This window comes from Sebastes fasciatus, chromosome 20 (assembly GCF_043250625.1).
Source record: "Sebastes fasciatus isolate fSebFas1 chromosome 20, fSebFas1.pri, whole genome shotgun sequence".
NCBI lineage: Eukaryota > Metazoa > Chordata > Actinopteri > Perciformes > Sebastidae > Sebastes > Sebastes fasciatus.
The window spans coordinates 26,178,454-26,202,718 of record NC_133814.1 but is presented as its reverse complement, the minus strand read 5'-3'; the positions used below and the strand labels follow the sequence as shown (position 1 = coordinate 26,202,718).

At 39.8% G+C, this 24,265-nt stretch overlaps 1 long non-coding RNA gene across 2 annotated transcripts in view; it reads right to left on the bottom strand.

Annotated features, from left to right (window-relative positions):
- The window catches only part of LOC141758225 (uncharacterized), a 133,255-nt gene extending 110,688 nt beyond the window's left edge, over nt 1-22,567 (bottom strand). For both annotated transcript variants that reach the window (XR_012591836.1, XR_012591837.1), the window contains exon 1: nt 22,355-22,567. This is a non-coding gene — a long non-coding RNA (uncharacterized LOC141758225). The remainder of the gene's footprint in view (nt 1-22,354) is intronic.
- Between the last annotated feature and the right edge of the window lie 1,698 nt (nt 22,568-24,265).

The following is a 24,265-nucleotide window of genomic DNA, read 5'->3' as shown; positions in this document are numbered from 1 at the left end:
CAGTTAGTCTCAAGCCCTGATCCCCAGTACCTGCGATACTTCTGAAGTAACAAAATAAAATCAGTTCTGCATATTGTGAGCTAGTGAATGGTATCAAACACAGCTCATATTTCTAATCAGAAGATTATTTTTTCAGAGACTTTTCATTTTCCTTCTCCTTTAATAATTTCACACCACATGAAATGAGTAATAAAAGTGTTAAAAACCATTTTCCATTTGCTTCACCTGGGTGAAGAATGCAGCATTAGGGACTCTGTGGACTCACAATAAAGGTTTCCGAGTCAAAGCACCACAGTTTGTTCAACAAATTCCAGTTCTGATCCTCCTATTATCCGCCCATCAAACGCCCACCAGAATGTCAGGTTGGCAAAAAAGCCAAAGAATGTGAGAGATGTGAGCGGCGCTGTGATGTAGCAGCGTGACAGCGGGGTCATTTGGTCTTTTGTGGCGAACCACAACAGGGTGACAATGCTTCACAGGGCGACCAGTACACATTACGGGGTTAATACACCTGGAACAGAGATCTCTGCTGCCTCATCCCGCTGATAACCACACACACACACACACACACACACACACACACACTGTAACAGCCAATTAGGAAGCGTTCCCATCACCATCATCATTACATGGCCGAATCATTTTGTTAATTCAATCCGGCCTCACTTGGTCTTTTTATAGAGCAAGACACGTTGGACAAATCAAATCAGAGAGCAGACTTTCTGCTCTCTGATTTGTCTGCTGTGGAGAGCAGAGCACATCAACCATGTGGTACCAAAACACAGCGATATCCGGATCTCATGCAGCGTCACATTGGATGATCCGATTCTACTGGAGAGTTCTGGTGTTTAGTCGGATTCAAAAGCCTGATAACTGGCCCACAGTGCTGGAGGAACCTCTTTACATGGTAATGGATCATTTAGAGTAATAAATAGGGCCGTTTGTATGTCTGAGTTCTAGCTTTGACCTTGAGAAACCTTGCGTGCAATCGTTCCTCCTTTTAAGTTCAATTCCTAGTGAGCTTTTCATGAAATCAAACCCTGTTTTTATATATTTATTAGGGGTAGGGAAAGAGATCCATACAGCATAGTATCCTGATATTTTGCGTGGCAATATTGTATCGATACACGGACATCAAGTATTGCAAGATTGTCCTTAGTTAATCACGATTAATCGCACATTAAACGCACATTTTTTATCTGTTCTAAATGTACTTTAAAGGGAGATTTGTCGAGTATTTCATACTCTTATCAACATGAGAGTGGACAAATATGCTGCTTTATGTAAATGTATGTCTATATTTATTATTGGAAATCAATTAATAACACATTTTTCTCTACTATCTGACATTTTATAGACCAAATATTTAAACAAGAAAAAGAGCCAGAAAATCAGCAACAGGAAAACTACCACAGAAGTGTGGATGAGTTCTGAAAGTCGACTTACAGAAATAACATTCAACTGTTCACAGCAACCACTGATGCAGCTTTTGACTAAAAATATGTCAGTCGCTGATGATTGGTTCAAGCGATATAAACCCCCCACTCCCAAACAGAAACTGGCTGACATGAACACGATGTCACACTGAATGAAGATGTGAAAAAATCAGTCTGATTATCCGGCTACATCCCAGCTACATCCCAGCTACATCCCAGCTACGTCCCAGCCCACCAGGAGGACGGAAATAAAACATCACAACTACATTTATAAGGATCTGCCAATGACAGACTCCGACATGAACCATATTTAAAGTCGTCGGCTGGCGTGTAAACGAGTGCTTGTTGTCTTTTGCTCCTCCTAAATTTGGACTCTGACAGTCTGTATCCTGCGTGGCAGCTGCTGGGCGGCTAAATCGTATTGTGTAATGTTTGATGGCTGCAGATCTACTGATGTAGGGAGTTAGAAGAGGCCCTGGCACCGACGCAGCTCGTCATAACTGCACTGCCATGGGTTACCCATTGACTGGTGACGTCAAACACAGACAGCGCTGGGTCTCCCACAAAGGTCTAATTCATGATTTTCTACTGTCAGTGGAGATCGTCCGAATCAGACGGGTTAATAACAAACTTATTTGGAAAAGAAAAGGAGGGCAAACAGTGAAATTATTACCCGAAATGTCCGTAAACATCCATCACAGTTTACAGATCAACGTCCTGAGGAGTAATTCAGGTATTTTAGATGTTAGATGACTGATGAAGCAGCTGATGGAGCAGCTGCATAGCCGGGCACTGATCCATCCAAACTCCATTCAGAAAACAAGCCTTTTAAAAGTTGTTTGCATGTCGTCTTGCGGACAGACCCGACAAAGCATGAATTCAGACTTTTTACAAATCAGCATTATTATGTAGTTATTTCGGCATCATTTTAATCTGTTTATTGATATTAAATCACAACACAATCTCTGTATTTTGGGTTCATACCACAGTAACGACGTGTGGTTTGCTAGATACAGTCTAGGTGAATACAGCTCGCCGCCTGATGATGTTATGAGCCCAGACACGACGGCGTTGGGTTCTCTGACATATCTGGGACTTCCACAACATGTGCAAAAAGCAGCAGTGGTTATTACCTCCATGGTGGATGGAGGAAATGGAGGAAAGAAGAGTTGATTTGTACAGACATTCACATTCCCTTCATCTGACTTTTCCTATAGCTTGCTATACATACAGTCAGATGACAAGTGGCTGCTGGCTCATGCACGGGTTGCCATATTGTTTGACCACTATCACCGTGTTTCACACTTTAACACCAGCTCCTTCTCCACCTAGAGGTGTCAGTGATTCCGGTTTCAGTAATGAGAGGGATTACTCTGATATCCTCACAGTATCTATTGACTGTTTGCTCAAGGTTTGACCAGCTGTGTTACAGCTCATATGTGACTCTTCCTCTGCAGGGTGGTCAAGTGGTTTCACGTTGACCAGAGGATCTATCTTTATTGAGAGGGCTTGTGCCTCTCGGTGTCAATAATGTCACAGCACAGTGTCAAACTTACTTCAATCCTTTGGTGAGCTAAAAATATGGTTTTCAAGATCTGGGTCATGATGTCTGCACAATTGCAGGTCGGGCTGTGTATTGTTCAAGTAAACTAAGTAAAACATGTACGGACACAATGTAACGTCAGTATGGAAAACACGCGACGGACGTCAATAACGTAACATGCAAAACAACACGGCTCTCCCGCTTGAAAGTCCTGTGTTTCTTCTGTCACTACACAACACGTAACAAACGTCATGTGACAACGGTCACCACAAAACACCTAGTCGATCGGCAGAATGATTTTGATCATTGATAAATTGTCTTTTATTTAGTAAAAATATGTTTTCAGCTTCTCAAAATATTTGCTGAATTTCTCTGATTTATATCACCCAATCTGATAAAACTGTTGGTCCAACAAAACAAGACATTTGAAGATGTCATCTTGGGCTCATTTTATGGTCTAATCGATGAGTCAAACAAATAACTGATATCAATCAGTAGTAAAAATCATTAGCTGCAGCCCTCGATCAGGAGCAAATGACACAGCCCTGCAAGATTAATTAAAAACAAGCTTTACTGTAACAAACACTTCATGCATGACGCGTTTGGAGTACAATCTCCCCAACAGCGGCCACACAAAGTCAACAATTAGCATTGAAAACGGTAACTCCAGAGCTCCATGTACAGTGCCATTCATTTTCATTTTGTCAGGAGGGCTCATGGCTTTGTTAGCATGGTGATTTTATCGCACAGGATGCAAGATATACAAAGACATTGTCAATGATTAAATGGACACCACAGAAGCTCGGGATAAGGCTGCATTGCTGTGTGTGCCAGATATCTACAGACAAACAGAGAGGGATTAACTATTCATAGTGAATGGGGAGGCGGGAGGGGGGTTATTCACTGGTCGGTGTGGTTGATGGGGGCAGAGAGGAGAGAAAACAACAGCTGTGGGCAGGATGGGATTGTTTCAGAGAGAGAGAGCCTTACACTGGCAGAAGTCTGGCAACCACTTCACTTCTCTCACCTTCTCTGAGAGCAGCCGCATCCTGGATACGTTACAACAACTCCTGCCTGACCTCACAACATGACAGTTAGGACAAACGAGCCAATCAAAGAGCTGAAATAGTGCTTTGAAGGATCAGTTCACCCAAATTACAGAAAGATACTTTCATGTTTCACTTGGGCAAGTGTAACCCTAAAGATAGTTTTGGTTTTATTTGCTGAGGTTCTGAGATATCAGTCCCAATAAAAGGAGGTGAATCAAATGTGATTTGCGGTGCTCCAGCCCAGTCGCACAGCAATTCGTAAAATAGTCCTGAAATTAAATGTATTGATTCGTGTACAGACACAAATTTCCCTTCTTTTTCGTGATGGTCAGCATGAAATCAGTTTGTACGTAATCCACGTAATTGTGAACAAGGAAGTATAAAGTGAGGCGAACGCCGCGTAGGGAGGAGGTCGGGATGGTTGAGTAGGTCAAAAATCACAGGACTTTCACCCAGAAGACCAACGTTCGGGTCCCGTGTGAAACCAGAAGTCACTGGTACTTCCATACTTAAGTTACACCACTTCCCTTGTGGCATAACTTAACTCCGATCTACAAAACCGAACCAATTACATTTCTTGCCTTAAACTAACGTAGTTGTTTCCTGTGAAGACGGAAGTTTATTTTGAAAAGACTTGAGGTGAAATTGACACTGGATATTCATAGGAAAACGCACGTAAAATGAGGAATATCTTTTTTCGTAAGGTCATACAAACATTGTATAAGAATACGGTGAAATACGTCACTGTGATATCCACGTAAAAGGTGGCAGATTTTCCCTTCAACTTAATCAGTCCGGTTAGTGATAATGCTACCTGGTTTGCTAACAGGTAGCAAGACCCCTAGCCTGGAAAGCTCTTTTGGCTGGCATGCACAAGCATGTTAGCAGTTAGCTCGCAACCACAAAGGCGAGCTAACTAGCCTCACAAGTAGTCACTACATCACCAACCTTCGAGCACTAATTATTTTGCGCAGGCCCATGATTGACTTTCGCTTCGTTCCACTTTCTGATGTGACCAGGCACCAACTGAGACATTGCTAATGGAAAGACGTGTTGCTATTGAGTTTTTAAAACGTTGAAATGCTTTCAGTGGTTTGAGTGTGTGACAGCAGAAGTTTCAAAGTTAGGCAGATGAAAATCTTGGCAAATGAAACTGAAACTGTCCACCAGGGGTTAAGAGCAAAAACAAGTCTTTTTGTAATTTGGATGACCCAACTCTTTGAGCCAGGACTTGTCCCCTTAAGGGCCATAAACTGAAAGAATAGTCACATTGTTTAAACATCCAAACAGGAAGTAAAAGCACAAAATGTGTCCGTCACATTTAGTGAAGGATCCCAGCCAGCAGCTGTATCTGCACAGGAGAACATCATGCATTTTCTTTATCTCTGCATACACCAGAGATGTGACACCCCCCTCCACTGTGCCCAGTTGTTGCTATGGGCACCCAGCCTGGAGTGGGAGGACACTAACAACCAACCACGTCAGCTCTGGGTCCACAGTCCCCTGAGAGAGACACATGAACAAGGAATAGGTAGCATACAAGTACACGAGTTGAAAGGGAACATAATAAAAGAGTTAATCTGCCAAAAATACTCGGCTGGGTCGTGATGGAAGCAACCTGTGATTGGTTCATTCATGCAAAGTGTGTCTCAGATTTAGCTCCCACAAGCGGGGTGTGATTCTTATTCATACAGTGGATAGTTTTGGAACAAAAATTTGGTCTTATAAAGTACTAGAAACAGGGTCTGAAATTAAGTTTTTTCACTGTCTGACACTTTTGAAATCTGTGCGCTAAATGAAGGAATACAATTTTACACCTCGATGTCATTCTAGGGCGGTCCCAAATACCATTTTATGGGCTTTGGTGAGAAATATAATAATAATGTTGTGGGATTATTCCATATTTCATGGGCTATTTTGGGATTTATACTTTATATACACAGTATATTAGTTAGAGGAAGTATACACGTTTTCAAAATAAGGTGTTAACAAAGGGAAGTGTATCTACAAAATACATCTATGGAAATAAGATTGATTGGATTATATTCACCAGAAGTATAAAACATTACATGTCTCTTATAAATTAAAAAGAAAATACCATTAATTTGTGAGGGAAACGTCTTTATTCTTTGATTTTTGGGTTGATGGAAAAAAAATTATAAATAATTCCTGACATTGACTGATATATTTGACTTCAGGACATCTCTGACTACATACATGCTGAAAATCAAACATTTTTACTGGATTCATTTAGAGATTTTCCAAAGTAAAAGTCCCTAGAAGTGTATGATTCAACTTTTCCCCATGGTCTAGTGTTAAAAAAGTTAACAAAAAAAATCACAATAAATCGTAATATCGAATCGCAATACATATCAAATCGGCACCCAAGTATTGGGATAGTATCGAATCAGGAGATAGGTGAATCGTCCCAACCCTACTGATGACCTCATGATTTTATCCGCCACTGCCAACAATTTACCCGCATGTGGTGGGTGTTAATTCCAGACCCCGACTTGCAAGACGGTGATGTCTCCGTTAAAAACCTTGTGAAGAAATGCATCATGGAAACTTGTATTCCTGCAGGACTCAGTAGAGTTGGCCTCACTGCTGTGCCAGTACCGGCCTCTATTAGGCCTGAAAACCGATGGATTTCTAGATCAAAACATCTCTTCATCATTTTTGCCGCTGGGCTCAAATTTTATGACTTTCTGCTTTTTCTTTGATTTACTTTTCTCCCAAAACACCAAATACTTTTGTACACGTCTCTCTACTTTGCCTGTTGTTGAATTTAAAGGGCACTCCAGCAGGAATTGATTTGGTTTCCGCTTTTTAAATTCCTGTTTAATTAGTTAGAGCTGAAACGATCAGCCAATTGATCGGTCAAAGAAATGAATCACAACTGTTTTGGTAATAGATTAAAACATTTAAGTATTTTTTATGCAGAAATGTTAAATATTGGCTTCTCAAATGTGAGGATTTGCTGCTTTTTCTGTTGTTGAATTGAATATCTTTCTCGTTTTGGATGGACTGTCGAACAAAACAAGACATTTGAGATGTTGCCTTGGGCTTTGGGAAATTGCAATGGGCATTTTCCACCATATTTTAAAGTTTAATAGCCAATAATCAATTAATGGAGAAAATAGTTGTTGCATTCATGGAAATTCATTGCAGCCCTATAAATTATAACTGCTTTTACAGATTTGTGCCACTTTTATATAAGTTTTCACTCTACTACTAATAAAACTCACAAAAATGGACGTTCAGTTTAGTTTTAAAAGTAATCCATCTATTAAAGATGATCTCGCTGTCCTCATACGACACGTCTTTTCAAACTGCTGGATCATTTACACTGAGAGGTTTGGAGGGCTCTCTGTGGGGCTCTGGGGCTCAGTGCCTTCAATAGTCTTATTAATAGCCAGAGTGAACAGGAGTGGAGCAGAGCGCTGGTCTGGAGCTGAAGGATCAGACGCTCTCTTCAGTTAGAGGCTTCATTTAGTCCTGACAACACTGGACAACCAACAAAGCAATGACAAATATTGTCTCGTGGAGACACTCGGGTACCCATAGAACCCATTTACATTCACATATCTGGAGGTCAGAGGTCAAGGGACCCCTTTGAACATGGCCATGACAGTTTTTCCTCGCCAAAATTTAGTGCAAGTTTGTAGCGTTATTTAACCTCCTTTGCGACAAGCTAGTATGACGTGGTTGGTACCAATTGATTCCTTAGGTTTTTTTAGTTTCATATGATACCAGTGTTTTCACTCTACCTTTAAAACTGAGCCGCTACAACCTCTGAAAGATCGGTTGTGTTAATGCATTAAAGAAATTATTGGCGTTAATGTTGACGGCCCTTGAAAAAAGGGTTTAAAAGGTATTTTTTGTTCATCTTGTATTTAAACCTGACTAACGCAGGTGAAATGAAATGCTGCTGAACAGGTCATGACTGAGTTGGCTTTACACAATCCTGGTTGTTGTATAGCGTATTTTGGGAATAATTGAGGCTATACAGTAAGTGGCGAACAGATTATGATGCACCTTCACAGAGCAACAGGAATAGAGCTGTAGTCTATTTCAACATGTAGGTCACGTTAACCTGCTGTTAAATATAATAACAGTGAAGAGTTTGGGGCAGAGAAAACTAGAATTCAACTTCCTTTGTGAGGACGGGATGGATGTCAGAAGCGCTGCTGCCTGCTGGATCACACGGGCTGTGCACACATGATGATGGGGAAAAAACCCGCTGCTCGATGTCCATGTACACCTCGGCTAAAGAGTTCACAATAACAGGTCGTAGGTGATTAATGCTGACAGGCCCTGGCGTTTTATGGATGCTAATGGTGCCGTGTGTGTGTGTGTAAGTGTGTGTAAGTGTGTGTACGTGTGCGTTTGCCAGTCGCCCGGCCTGATGCTCCTGCTGCTGAGTCCTTAGTCACAGACTCGTCGTTTCGCAGCTCTCGCCGCTCCATAGCAACCAGGGGCGTCAGGTAAACACATCTTAGACATTCTTGAGTGTGATGCTGAGATCACGGTTAGATTTTAACCACATTATCTCTGCTTCTTTTTTTTAAGATGCGCTGTTATATATATGGCTTGATTAATCTGAATGTACGGTGGCATCGTTGGTTTGAATGTAAACGCTTCACATCAGTGAGTGTTCTTGATTAAATGCTGACTCCCAGGACGTATGTGAGGTCCCTGAAGTCACGAGCAGGTCTTCTCCAGTATGAGAAACTAGGGAATCCTTTGAAGGCCCCGGGGCCTTTAGAGTGGGAGGCCAGTCAGTGTCCCAGAGGTACGAGCGGTAGTAAACACCCTGGTCCCACTCGTAAGCGGAGGCTCATCAGGTTGAAACCTATATTTATGGACGACATGTATTCCCTCTGTGTCTGTCAGTCCACCAAACGTATACGGTGTACTGTAAATGAAGAATGTCATAACAAGACTAACGGTCTCCTGGTGGCCCCCAACGAGACTGTAACGCTCATCACAAACCAATATCTCACTTAAGGACACTTCGACATGTGGACTGGAGGAGCCGGGGATCAAACCGCCGACCCTCCGATTGGTGGACTAGACTTGCCGCAGTAGTCGGGGTTAGCGGTGTATATTGTCATGTCAGCACGCTAACATTGGCGCATTATTGAAAACAAAAAATCTCTGCTGGCATTGAGTTCAACAGTAGGATCACAAATCATCATTTCTACATGACGGACTTGTTAACAGATGAGCACACCTGCTCTACAACACTTAAAACCCACAAGTTCCTGCCTCAGCTTTCTTGAAAATCCACTGACTAGTGTAGTCTGAACATCAATCTATTTAAAAGTGTCTAATTCAATCTGACAACGATCGATATAAATCCAGGTGATGCAGTTAGAGGAGGAAGGATGGCACGGAGCTTCTTTTTTTTCCCACATCTAATCAGGATGGCAGGTTTTAAGAGAGGCCTGAGATGCATCCTGAGATAAGGAAGAGAGGAAAGAGAAGCTCCTCTTCTTCTGTCATCAATAGAGCTGTTTGTTTTCTTCAGCTGAGAGTCTCCTCTGAGACACGGACTGAGTCAGTGCTTTGTAAGGCTCCACATAACATCATCTGTAAACCGGCTCACAATGACCAGCTTGGTGTTGTGTTGGACATAATAAAGATTCACCTATCTCCCTATACGATACTATCACGATACTCGGGTGCCGATTCGTTAAGTATTGCGATTCTACAAGAATTGGAATTCAATATTACAATTTATTGTGATTTTTGCTAACTTTTTTAACACTAGACCATGGGATAAAGTTGAATCATACACTTCTAGGGACTTTTACTTTGGAAAATATCAAAATGAATCCAGTAAAAATGTTTGATTTTCAGCATGTATGTATTCAGAGCTGTCCTGAAGTCAAATATATCAGTCATTGTCAGGAATTATTATAAATCATTTTATTTCCAGCAACCCAAAAATCAAAGAATAAAAGACATTTCTCTCACAAATTAGTGGTATTTTCTTTTTAATTTATAATAGACATGTAATGTTTTATACTTCTGGTGAATATAATCCAATCAATCTTATTTCCATATATGTATTTTGTATATACAGTTCGCTTTAACACCTTATTTTGAAAACCGGACGTAGCAAATGTCATCTTATTTGCGGTGCATCCCCAATGGAGCATTTCTGAAAAGCTCCGAGTTCACGGGTTTTTCTTTGTAATTTTATAATAGGTCTGAGGAAAATGTTGATATTCCCAACGGCATTATGCCTTTGTGTTTCTTGCATTGCAGTACCCGCTGGCTAGCTTGCTAAACTGTTAGCCTCGGTGGCTTATAGCGGCCCAGTCGCCCAGAAAAATGTTGGCATTGGATGTTTCTGCAAACCAGAGATACGAGGCTGATATGAAATGTATTTATAAACATATTTTTGGTTCAGAAACATCAACATTCAACGTATCCGTGGTTTGCAGAAACGTCCGATGCCAACATTTTTTCTGGAGGCTGGGTTTTTTCTAGACGCTGAGAGTAGCGTCCATGTTGCCGTTGCCTAGCAGCGGTTCTCACAACTCAACCACTTGAATGTCAAACATATCATGTACATGACTTCCCATGTCGTCACCACAAGCTCACAAGTTCCAATGTTTACATTGAAGTCTTCACAGGATAGCGGACTACATCATAACTATAGAATTATTATTTTGTATTCAATATGTAACTCTGAAATATGGAGGAATATGTAGTGTTTCATAGCAAGTGCTCATTTCATGATATTCTAAAACCAACCATTTAGACAGAGTAACGTCTGCTGGCTGAAAGCTTGATCCCTGACAGGTTTCACTGAAAGTGCTCTGTGATATGTGACAGATATTTTTATGGAAATACTTTTCCTTGGTCATGCGTGCCATATGGCAGGAACTATGTGGAGAGATCTGTCATTGTTCCTTTGGTGTCAGGCAGCTATTTTAGCATGTTTATGGAAATTAACCAGCAGGTCTCCATCGGCCCGTCAGCCTTTTGTGAAGATCGAGGCGGGCCGGTTGTACTTTTCCACTGGGCGACCTGGGACACATACTTCAAAACCACATGCACTCAGCTGAAGTTGTGGTCCTTTAACACTGATGCAGAATCTTTTATTGTGAGAGCAGCGTTGGCCTCCTGGGCTCAGCAGCACGGCTCATCATGTGCTCCGTGGACTGACACAAATCTGTTAGGAACTGAATGAGGAAATACCTCGAGAAGTTATCTCTGTCAGTCCCAAAAACAACCACTTTGGTTGGCAGCTGTGGCTCAGTTTAAAAGTTGCTGAGTCACCCAAACGCAGAGGGACTGCTTGACTTGTAGAGAAAAAAAATTCACATATGTATCGCGATATGTTTTTTTTACAATTTTGAAATAGATTTTTTAATGCCATAATCGATATATTTGCTTCATTTGAGTCTATCTGGAGGTAGAAGAAAGTTACAGCTTTTATTGTTGTAGTCTGAGTAACGTGACGTCATATCCATTCCGTATCCGACTTCGAGCCGGCCGTCGCTCTCGTCTCCGTGGTCAAATGGGCCGACGCTACAACTGTAGAGTACCCAGATACTGACATTTATGTTAAATGATGGAGCTGACCATGGATGTATAAAGAGAACGGAGCTGACGGGAGAGCTAGAGACCACCTTGGAGAAGTCAGAGGAAGTAGACACTCTGACTGTGTCTGGTTTTCAAAATAAGGTGTTAACAAAGGGAACTGTATATACAAAATATATCTATGGAAATAAGATTGATGTGATTACATTCACCAGAAGTATAACACATTACACATCCCTCATAAATTAAAAAGAAAATACCACTAATTTGAGAGAGAAAAGCCTTTATTCTTTGATTTTTGGGTTGCTGGATAATAAATGTAATAAATAATTCCTGACAATGATCCTGATATATTTGACTTCAGGACATCTCTGACAACATACATGCTGAAATTCAAACATTTTTACTGGATTAATTTAGATATTTTCCAAAATAAAAGTCCCTAGAAGTGTATGATTTAACTTTTTCCCTTCATGGTCTAGTGTTAAAAAAGTTGACAAAAATCACAGTAAATCGTAATATTGAATCGCAATGCTTAAAAATCGCAATACATATCGAATCCGCACCCAAATATCGTGATAGTATCGAATCGGGAGATAGGTGAATCGTCCCAGCCCTACTGACATGCAGGTTGATTAAGAGTCGGTGAAATATTCTAATCTTTTGCTTATAGGACAGACTGTAATGAAATGTAGTGAAGAAGAAGATGAAATAGAAATGTTTAAATAAGTTGCCTCAAAATTGTGTCTACATTCTTTTTAGTTCCCACTAATGGAAGACTCGTGGATGTTCAACATAATAAAATAATTACTCCTCTTCTTAGCATCTGATAAGTAGACTGTAGAGAGCATACGACCGCCTGCAGTCTCAACGGTTTGACTTTTAGCTCGTGTTCGTCAGCTCTGTCCCACAAACCTCCTGAAGCGTATCCACATGTGATCAGCAGCCTGATATCAGAAACCGGGTCACGCTTTTAGCCTAAAAGATGGGAAATCCTATCTGACAGCTTCTTCTGTGGCTTCTACTTATCTGAAATGTGATAGTTAACTCGGCCACGCTGCCTCAAGGCACAGCCAGAGACGACTGCAAGCTGGTACGATAAAGGATCAGCGGCTGTGGGAAATTGGAAGATTTTAAATTTGTATATAATTTGGTTTGTTCACACTATGAACTAAAGTGTAGTGGAGGCTAACACAGACCCAACTAAAAACCAAGCACTTCCTTCTGTACATAATCTTATCTTGGCCGAAAAAGAACAGAAGCAGAACATGGACCTCAGACCCTTGTTATCGTTCTACGATATGCACGTGCTTTGTGGTTGCTATTCTGTTACACTAAAGTGGATTATATGTAAACCAGCTCACGCCGTCCAGCGCTTCAGTGGTTTTCCTACGATCAGGTGAAAGATGGGCATCAGTCAGACCCAGATACCGGGTGATGATTCCAGCAGAAGGTGGTGTAACAAAGACTTAACGGTAGTTTTGAACTTGCACAGGACATCTGACCTTTGACCTTGTGATGCTTCACCTGTCTCGACCTCCCTGGTCTGATTTGAGAGGTTTTCTGTGATCGTGGGAGTCCTGAACGAGATCACAGACGAGCTTTGTCCTCATCGCCCCGGATGATTCTCAATTTGCTCTTTTTGATCTTTAGGATGAATACAAACTGTTATTTCCTCACAAAGCTGCTGGTCAAAACAGCCAATGTTAAACTAATTTTATTTACTCAGTACTTCATTTATTTTACTTCAGTTTCGACAGGAAGCTTAACGTCTATAGTTCACTTGTGTTCACCAGTTGTAAATCACACTCCCAGTGTTGCTCAGTCATGGTAACAGAAGCACGACTGAGACAATTACAGGAAGCCTTGTTAACCTTTGTATAAAAACACCTCTATTACGAGAGCACCAAAACGTTATTTTTAAGAGGCTTCTTTGATGGAGTTTCAGGTTGCAGCGCAGTTGTCCTGCCCTTCCTGCAGCAGCGGCTGAAACACTCCCAGCTCCTCTGGAATCTCTGGATGACACTGGAAACGGGTCAGCAGAGTCTAAAAACGGACGTCGGCCCTCCAACAGTTATTGTCTTCCGTCCGTCACACCCTTTTTCCCCTCACACACAGCTGTTTCACACGAGGAACACGACAGCTGGTTGCAGGGAACGTGCACGTTACCGAGGTCAGGGCGGTGCGGAGGCTCGGTGGGAAATCCCAGGCGGGAGGCTTTGGAAGTGATGAGGAGCAGTTGATGGTTAAAAGTAGCTGTCAGCTATTAAAAATAGTAAAGATTAATTATTGCTCCCTTTCTGTTTCTCTTTCTATGTCTCATTTCTCATAACGATAGCTTTTAACGCAACGTATTTTCTTTTACATGTTTTTTCTCTGGGCAATGTGAAGAGTGATTCCTGTGGATTTGGAAAAATGACTGATAAACATTTAGAAAAGTAACTGATATATGTTTAAAGAAACGTAAAAGTGTTAAATTTGAGAACAGAATTTGGTGGGGTGGCAGAATGAGTGATTAATTGGGTTATTTTTAGGGTTAAATGATTAATAAATTAAGTAATTTTCTGTCATTACACTAATCTATTAATGTTTGTTATCAGTTAATAATTACTTCTTAAGTTATGGTAAACATTATAATAGTAAAAAAAGAAAAGAAATGCAGTCCCAAACAAACTCATTTCACTGGCAGACATCGACCTGTAGAAAGGAGGCGAGTTTCGAAAGCACCAATAAATAACTTTCTCTACTAACGGAGCATCTAACAAACTCAATGTATGAAACAGAAAAAAGCATCAAATCACATCTGAGAAGCTGGACTCGCGTCATCAGCGTCTGCATTAAAACCACCACCCGTCCAGCCCTGTGTGAATCTGCGTGAGTTTATGTTTTGTTGTGTTCGCTCTCTCAACTTCCATGAGCCATTCAGGGCCTTGAATATTTCCATGGTGGACAGCTGTGATCTAAATATACAGAGGGACTTCCTAACTTCAGGAAAAAAAGATAGAAGGAAGGCCGGATTCAGATCCTCCCGCAGATTTCCTGTAATAGCGTTCCTCAGCGACTACAGAAAAACAGTAAAACCAGTGGCAACATGCAGACGGCTGAGGTCAAACCGGGTGGTAGTCAACAGTTGACAAACAACAGCTTCCCAAACTGCTGCATGGTCTCACTATTCTGATGATTATCGGGACAATATCAAAGTTATTTTGGTTGTGGCTGCAACCATAAATAAATGTTTAGTATCTCACTTTATATTAGAGGGTAAAGGCCGGTGCAACATAAGGAGAAAATCCACTTAATGTCACAAATATAGCTTTAGAAGTGTGGTCATGATCACCGTTAAACAAACTTTCAGGTCAAAGGAGTCGGTAGGAGTCGCTCAGCTCGGTGAAACTTGTCGTGGAGTTCTCCATTACGCACTCAGGGTCCATTTTCGTGACAGATTGAGATGAATTGTGTGAAAGAGGTGCTCTGGGTCGCTCCGGGGACACCCTTGAGAGGTGTCGCTGAGCGCCCTGTGAAGCTCTCTCCGGGAGCGAGGAACAATAGGTGGAACCAGCTGCTGTGGGAGAGTCGCTGTGACTCAGTGGAGGAGCTGTTTACAGGCAGCCGGCCGCTCGGCTCAGGCCGGACGCCGGCCTACGTCAGCTCGCCCACAGTTTATCGCAGCGCGGCCCGGCGGAGCGGTGTGTGTTCACCGGCTCACAGGGAAAAGGTCAGCCTTCGTCACAAGGTCTCCGCTGCTGCAAGGTCTCCATATGACACTCTGAACACAATGAAGTTTATCTACAGCGGCTGTTTGATGGATAGGACAGAAAGATGCAAGTTGCAGATTTTGCATCTGACTCTGAAGAGACTCGAGGCTCAAAGTGCACTGAGTTGATCTGAACTCAGGTCATTTTTGTAGGTTCGTCTCAGATTGACCAGGAAAAAGATTCCCCTTATTTTATACCTTAAAATCCCCTTAATCTTTATTTATATCAAAAGGTAGAATGTGCATAGAACTTTTCCTCTCCCAACACCCAGTCTGACACATCAGAGCATATTGTTTTATGCTAAATGCAGTACCTGTGAGGGGTTCTGGACAATATCTGTGATTGTTTTGTGTTGTTAATTGATTTACAATAATAAATATATACATACATTTGCATAAAGCAGCATATTTGTCCACTCCCATGTTGATATGAGTATTAAATACTTGACAAATCTCCCTTTAAGATACATTTTGACTAGATAAAAAATGTGCGATTAACTATTTTAAATCAACTGACAGCCTTAAAAATAACTTTTTTTTCCTACTTCACAGCACCGCCGTCTTTTTTTAAATGAGTCTGGATGCCGACAGCAGAGCCTAACTTTAGTTGTAATGTCATTAAACAAAGAGAAATGCTCTCCCGTCGTCCTAAAATGGTCCTAAATCAATACTAGAGTACTTCCTGGTTTTATGAATGAAGCGGTACACAAGTTGATGCAGCGGTGCTGTGTGTGTTTGACAAATCAGTGAAAAAGAAAAGTGAAACGCAATGAGTTCCTCAAAAGGTTGCCAGTTCCTAGGAAAAGTTCTTGCGTTGGAAAAGGGGCTAAGGTATGGTAACATGAGACCAGGGGTTGCTGAGTCTGCAGCTATCTGCAGCTGAATGACTGTAACTGAGAGTGAAACACTGAATCTCATAATGACATTGACAAAGAAAGAAGTTGGAGCATCCCCAACTTTAAAATAAAGGGCTAAATGCTATTTATGCTCATCAGTCTGCTCTTAAATTATTGATTGAACTGAATTCAATTGAAATTTAATTCAGTTCGTTCTAAGAAGATGTTGCCACCTTGGCTGATTTTTTTTTTTAGAGACATACAGTATGCGCTACAAATAAATTAACTTTAATTTAACACTGTTATACAGATTTTATCTGTCCACTAACTTTAATGGCTGAGAATTTAGAATATTTTTTTGAGTTTCATTCAGACCTTTTTTCAGACTTTTTTCGGTAATTTTCTTTAAAATGTTTGGACATTTTTCTAAACTTTTTCGGACTTTTTTTTTTACTTGTTTTCGGACATTTCGTTGGATAGGGTTTTCTTTAGCATAAATGATTTCTCTGGATGACACACATTTCTGTTGTGCATGACAAACCTTCACCCTGACAGAGAAGTTACAGTAAACTCTTTTGAAACGCTTTTCTTACTCAATGTCCGTTTAACCAAATCAACCCAGATTGCAACAGCAGAAGTGCCATTTCTCTGCAGCTTCCGAGAAACCAGCCGCATGTCTTTCTGGAACCAATCTACGGCCCCGTGAACTCCCACAATTCATAGCTGTCCTCCTGGCCTCTGCTTGTATGTGTCTGTGTGTACAGTTTGTGGACGGGCAGCTGTCCCCGTTTCGTGACAGGTAAATATTGTGTTTCACCTTCCACTCGAAGGGTAGATTCAAAAATAGTTTCTTTAAAACGGTCCCGTCTTGAGCTACGAGTAAACAACAACGCATGCCGCAGACATCCCCCGGCTTGGATTACTCTGTTTTGTGTCTCCCACCTCACCTATTAAAAGGACTGGTGCCCATTAAAAACCTCTGATGGGAATAAGGAAATATTTTCCACGTCTGTAATAACGTGGTGAATCAGCAGGGATCATATATTTTCCACCTCTGACTCATTGGTGATTATTAGGGGAAGGTAACTGTGAGAATGTCATGTCAATCACACACAAGTGATTATGACCACCAGGTTAGGCTATGTGCTGTTTTCAGGCTCAGGATGCTGAGTCACTGAAACCAGGAGGATCACAGGAGCGTCCCCACTGAGGACGAATTAACCCTCTGAGACCCACTTTATTGTCTTTCAGAGGCTGTAGCAGGTTCAGCAAAGGAATCCATTGGTACCAACCATGTCATGGTAGCTTGTCAGGAAAGAGGTTAAATAACGCTCCAAACTTACGCTAAATTTTGGCGAGGAAAAACTGGCATGGCCATTTTCAAAGGGGTCCCTTGACCTCTGACCTCCAGATCAGTGAATGTAAATGGGTTCTATGGGTACCCACGAGTCTCCCCTTTACAGACATGCCCACTTTATGATAATCACATGCAGTTTGGGGCAAGTCATAGTCAAGTCAGCACACTGACACACTGACAGCTGTTGTTGCCTGTTGGGCTGCAGTTTGCCATGTTATGATTTGAGCATATTGTTTTATGCTAAATGCAGTACCTGTGAGGGTTTCTGGACAACATCTGTCATTGTTTTGTGTTGTTAATTAATTTCTAATAATAAATATATACATACATTTGGGGCTGCACGGTGGTGCAGTGGTTAGCACTGGCGCCTCACAGCTAGAGGGTTGCAGGTTCGAATCCGGCTTGGGACCCTTCTGTGTGGAGTTTGCATGTTCTCCCCGTGTTAGCGTGGGTTTTCTCCGGGTACTCCGGTTTCCTCCCACAGTCCAAAGACATGCAGGTTAGGTTAATTGTGGACTCTAAAATTGCCCGTAGGTGTGAATGTGAGCGTGAATGGTTGTATGTCTCTATGTGTCAGCCCTGCGATGGACTGGCGACCTGTCCAGGGTGTACCCTGCCTTCGCCCAATGTCGGCTGGGATCGGCTCCAGCCCCCCCCCGCGACCCCTAACGGGATAAGCGGTTGCAGATGGATGGATGGATGGATACATACATTTGTCATAAAGCAGCATATTTTCCCACTCCCATGTTGATGAGAGTATTAAATACTTGACAAATCTCCCTTTAAGGTACATTTTGAACAGATAAAAAAAATTTGATTAATTAGCAATTAATCACAATTAATTAATTTAATTGACAGCCCTGATGTTATATAATTAATTCTAGTAATAAAATAGCTATAAAATGCAGCTTTCTCTTACTATTGATTCTGTTTGAATGCAGCAGAAGGGTTTCATTTTTAACAGGGAGTCAATGATGGCCGACACTTTGACTTCAAATGTTACCATGCAGAATAGAAAAGATTCTACAACTTTATAAAAACTATTCATTCACAGAGACACATTTGCAGTCACTTAATAACGACAACCTCTTCAATCCTCTACTAATATTTATTTGGAAGCGTTCAACTGTGTACGATGATATCTATCTACTGGTCTTAATGGTGGATTAAATCCATCAATCATCCCTCCTCACTGCTATTTGCAGAGACACAAATAAAGACAGCGGGACAGATGCAGGAGGGTATGGTTTCCAAGCAGATATTCACTAAATCTAAATTTAACCCCTTCTATTTTCTCTTTAACAAGGGGAAACAAGCTGCAATCAAGGAACATGATCGGCGAGGGCTTTTCAGACGGAAAAAACGTGACGAGTCAAAGTAGCAGAAGGGGGAAAAAATACATGATCTCTAGTCTGTTTTTATCCATTCAGAAACTCCCCCTTTGATGTTTCAATTTAACCCCGAGCCTCAGCCAGTTGTGTTGGGAGGTCTTGAATTACACAGAGGAAGAGCGAGTGGAAAGAAAGAAGGGCAGGAGACATACGATACAATGCAACCACAAGGGGAGAAACTGTGAGAGGCTGCCAACATCTCTGCTCTGCTTCCCCCTCCTCATTCACTCCAAACATTCACTCTCTTAAACACTCATCCGGGTTCGTCTGTGGACGTTATGCTGCTTGGATCAATTCACAACTTTAGATTTAAGTCTGAGCAGTAGCCCCCTCACCTCCCACCTGGTTTTCTCTCCCCGTTATTCTGATTTTGAGTGTTTCCTCGAGGTGTTTCATCAACCTATTGACCTCATATTTGTGGTCATCTGATTGGTTAATCATCATTAAAATAACTGAGCTGTTTTAAAGTCATTCAGCATTTCATTACACCGTCTTTGAATGAGCACAAATTCAATCACACAGATTTATGAAACAACCTTCAATATAACCTTCTTTCACATGAAAAATATATTTTTATTATTAAAATAACTTCTTTAAAAGCCTTTTCAGCTGCTGTACAACTGCCTACTCTATGAGAAGAATGTTTCAGTACTTACACAGCGCAACAAAAATGTTCATTTTTCATGTTCATTGAAACATAAATTAAATGTAAAAGCGATTAGAAACATGAGCAGTGTTTCTCACACATAGACTTTACTTGCTCTGATTGCTCTTACTTACTTGCTCATATATTAACGGACCTATTCTAGCATTAATATATTTTTTTTTTCATCCATCCGAGAGAACGACGCCATCCGCGATACCAATGTTTGGCCGAAAAATCGGTGCATCCCTATTGACGAATGTTTTAATCGTATTACAAATCAGAAACAGAGTTTGTGAGATCAAAGGTGTAAAATAACGTTTATGTAGCCTAAATAAATAGGAAATACATTTTCTTAATTTCTCCAATACCGATAACAGAACCGTTAACGTCAGAGCTTATCAATACTACGGTGTTGGTTGGGTGTCCCATGCCGTCATGCTTCTATATCAAGAAGCAGCCTATATATGATCCTGTGTCGGGGATGTGGGCACGCGACAACTCTTTACGTCTGTCACTCCATATCCTGTTTACATCTTAAAGCCTGAGGAGTCTTATTGAGGCCGTTCAACCTCTTCATGCATCGACACCGTGGAGCTTCCACCAGGTCGTTCACTGTGACCTCCACATTGTCGCTTTAAGCACGGAGATGCCTTGTTGTTACCGGATAGAGTTTCATGTTTAAAACGAGGCACGTCAGTATTGTGATGAATAGTTCTGCAGTGAAGTTAACCGTCAGTTCCTCCAGCAGCGGCCCTGACCGACCGAGCCTCCGAGAGCTGGTGATTCTGGACGGCTTCTGCGTGTCAGCGAGTATCAGGTTGGTCACACTTGGTCTGTAAATCATCAGTGTGAAGGTCAACACTGATGGAGACTGTTCACCAGCATTACACCAGTATTAAAGAGCATTAACATATCTGCTCTATTATAATACAGTACACGCAGGAAACTCGTGTGGAACGACGGTATGAGCAGAGTTGATATTTAGCATCTACACTTGGACTTCGTCACTCAGAGCTAGAGAGGTGTCGGTATCAAATATTCATGCTGCAACTATTGTGGCCAGAAATATCATGTTAAATGGTATTATCCCAATATTAAGCAAACTTTCTGAAAAACTGCGTGTCAGGTTTAATAATTGTAAATTATCTCACACTAGTTTGCTTTTAATTTTATTGCAGGATATGTTTTTTGGACCTAACATCAAATTCACCACAAAACACCATAAATAAAAGCAGGTTGTAAAAAGTTAAAACACTGGAGCCAACGCAGAGGGATCCACCAAAATAACACAAAAAAAGTTTAAATTGGACCAATGCTGCTATGCAACGTCATCTGGCAAGACACTACGCTGGCAATGCGTAAAACTTTAGATGCCATATTATGACAATATAAACAATAAAATGACTGCCATGATAACTTTCTGTAAGTTAAAGTTGTAAAATCCTTTCTTATAATATTATAAACCACTGTGCAGTGTTCAGGTTTCTGCTGATAAGAAGCGGCAGTATTACATTTATTTTTTGCATTTATATTTTATATTAATTTTTAAATGTACGTTTTTATTTATGCATCCATGCATTTATTTATTCATTTTCTTTCCCTTTGCATTTCACCCCTTATTTATTTCTGTATTCTTTTCTTTACACATTTCTTTTTACATTCTTTTATGCATTTCTGCCTCATTATGCAAATAAGGGGACTGTCAATAAATGCATAAATACATACATTTAAAAAGAAATATAAGAAATATGTGCAAAATTAAATAAATAAATCCAAAAATAAATAAATAAATTTAAAAAAATAAATAAAAGGTTAAAATCGAACAGAAGAGTAAATAAATAAGGGAATTAGTACAAACATAAATAAATAAAAACAGAAATATAAATTTGTGTCACATTTTATCAATTATAGTGCATTATTGTTATTTTAATGAATTGTTATTTAAAAAAACAACACTCTTTTGTAGTGTTAGGTAGTGTTGATGAGAAGGGTTGGTTTATATCTACTTTTTAACTCCGGATGGATATGCGGGTTGTAAATAAACTTGGGAAGCTGTTAATATATCTGGGATAGTTTATATATTATATTATATTATCATTCTATGATATATGAGTTATTAGAGGAGAAGTGAGAAAGGGGCAGGGAAATATAAGTTTTACTTCTACCTACTCCTTTTCGGGCACTATTACTCTAGTTTTGTATCTGTTTTTATTTATTTTTATGTTCGAAATAAAGTCTTTCATTCATTCATTCATTCAAGTAGATAAGAATCAGTACATGTTTCAACTTACCTCTAAATCTGAAAATGTTAAGATGAAATATCACAATGTTGAGTATCATAAAGCCAATATTGCAGGACAATAATTGTAAGTATGAGCTTTGCAAGGCAGCAGCTATGTTGACATTAATACAGCCAATAAACAACATTTAACCTCCAAATGAAAATCAACCACCAAACCATTTCAGCCCACAGAACACTAACCAGTCCAACATGAGGAGGCTAATCATGTCAACACTAGGAGAGATAAATAATAAAAGCATAAATCATAATTAATGTGCCAAAAAAAAACATTAAATCACAATAAACACAATTCATAAAGCAAACAGCAGCAGCATTAAGAGCAGGGATGATTAGCCAGCAGGTGTCAAGACAATCAATCAATCAATCAACCAATCAATCAATCAATCAATCAATCAATCAACCTCACAGATACACATCCTAAAGAGTAATAAGAGCCCACACATGAACACAGACACATCATTATGAGCAGTAAATCCTTACTTTGTTGAAGTGAAGTGATGAGCTGTTAGAAGTTAGCAGTTAGCATCTTCTAGCAGCAGGTTGAATCTCCCGCCTGATTCTGAAGGGTGCGTCTGATTTATGTTCCGGGGGGAAACAGCAAGATGTAACTAACGTATGAGTTTAAAACAAATAAATTATACTACCAAGAAATGAAAGGCTTCGTATGAAATTGCATAAACTACATACTCAATATGTGTACTATAATTGAACACACTTTTATGTGAATAAATAGTAGTATGTATCTAATTACGTAGTAATTATTATTATGTGGTAATTTACGTCGTCGCTTCCGGAGAGCCTCCTTGCAGGTAGGAGACGTGTATCCATGGTAACCCGTACCAGACTTGTAACCATAGTAACCCGCGCCAACTTATGAGACCACAATGACGGTTTGTGAGACTCAAAGTAATAAATACATTTAAAAGATATATTACGCTTATGGCAAAGTGAAATCTTATACTTACAGTTAAATTGAAACATTATTTATGTTACAGAGCTGTCTGTCAACGTCCGTTTTTGGTTATTAACGTTGTCGTCACTACCGCGTTGCATTGTGGGATATTTATGCCACTGTAGTGTCCAGTGTTGATTTTTCTCTTTCATGCTTTATTTCGAAAGTTCAATACAGTAGTAACATAAACATGTTCAGATTTTTCAGTACAAAAAAAATTTGCAAAGATATTTTACAGTATAAAAATAATATAAAAATAAAATAAATCAATCAACAAATAAAATGTAAGGAAAGGAAAAGATGAATAAAAGCAAAAAACAACAAAAACAATCAGGGTCTGTTAGTTTCCAGCATTGCATACTGTAATATTTCACCAGAAATAGTATGCAGTTCACATACTATTGATTTCATACTAGAGTTTTGGACATACTAAAAAAAACACCTTGCATACTGTTTTAGCGTACTAAATAGCATGTTAGTGTGAAATTTTCAAAGTCAATAGTTCGTTCCATTGCAACATCAGCGCCCAGCAGCAGAGCTACGCTTCTGCCATTTTGGACTGAAAGCGACCACCGGACTCCAGTAAAACGTCCGCCTACAAAGGGCCGTACAAAAGTAAAACAAAACTAATTTTATTCCATTGTCATATTCTATGAAAATGGCCTGTGTTGAACAATAAAATGTGTTTCAAATCCAAAATGGCGGCAATTATTATCATTATTTATTGCAATTGTGCACTTACAAACAAATACAAACAAATGAGTCATTAATGCAGACAAACAATGTCAGCGCCAGAGGGAATCTTTTAAATAAAAACATTAAACAAAGAGCACAAATTAATTGTTTTCTTATAGTTTGAATTAAAAATGGTTTTAATGTACTGTTTGATTTGATTTTCAAATCTTATAAATAAGGGTTTAGAGTGGCTAAATTCAGATTTAGAAATATGAAATTTTGCTAAAATTATGATCAAATTTATTATACATAATTATTTGAATTTTGTACTATTGTTATTGTAGAAACCAAACAGTGCATTATGCCAGTACAACAAAAAAATCAGAGTCAATATTATTAGTAACATAACAAGATACATATTGCCAAAATGTGTTGTTGTCTGGACATTGCCAGGGAGGAATTTCTGTATTTATTTTGCATTCATTTTTTATTTATTTTCGCATTTAAATTTTATTTATTTAGTTATTTTTGCACTTGTTTTTTATTTGTTTTATATTTATTTTTAAATGTGCATATTTTTTTATGTATTTATGCATTTATTTATTTCTGTAAGATTTTCTCTTTGTATTTCACCCCTTATTTATTCCCCAAACGTATTTATTTCTGTATTCGTTTCTTGATACATTTTTTTCACATTTCAAGGGGGCTGTCAGTAAATGCATGAATGCGGTCCGACTCTAAAATGAGTCGAGCGGCTAAAATCG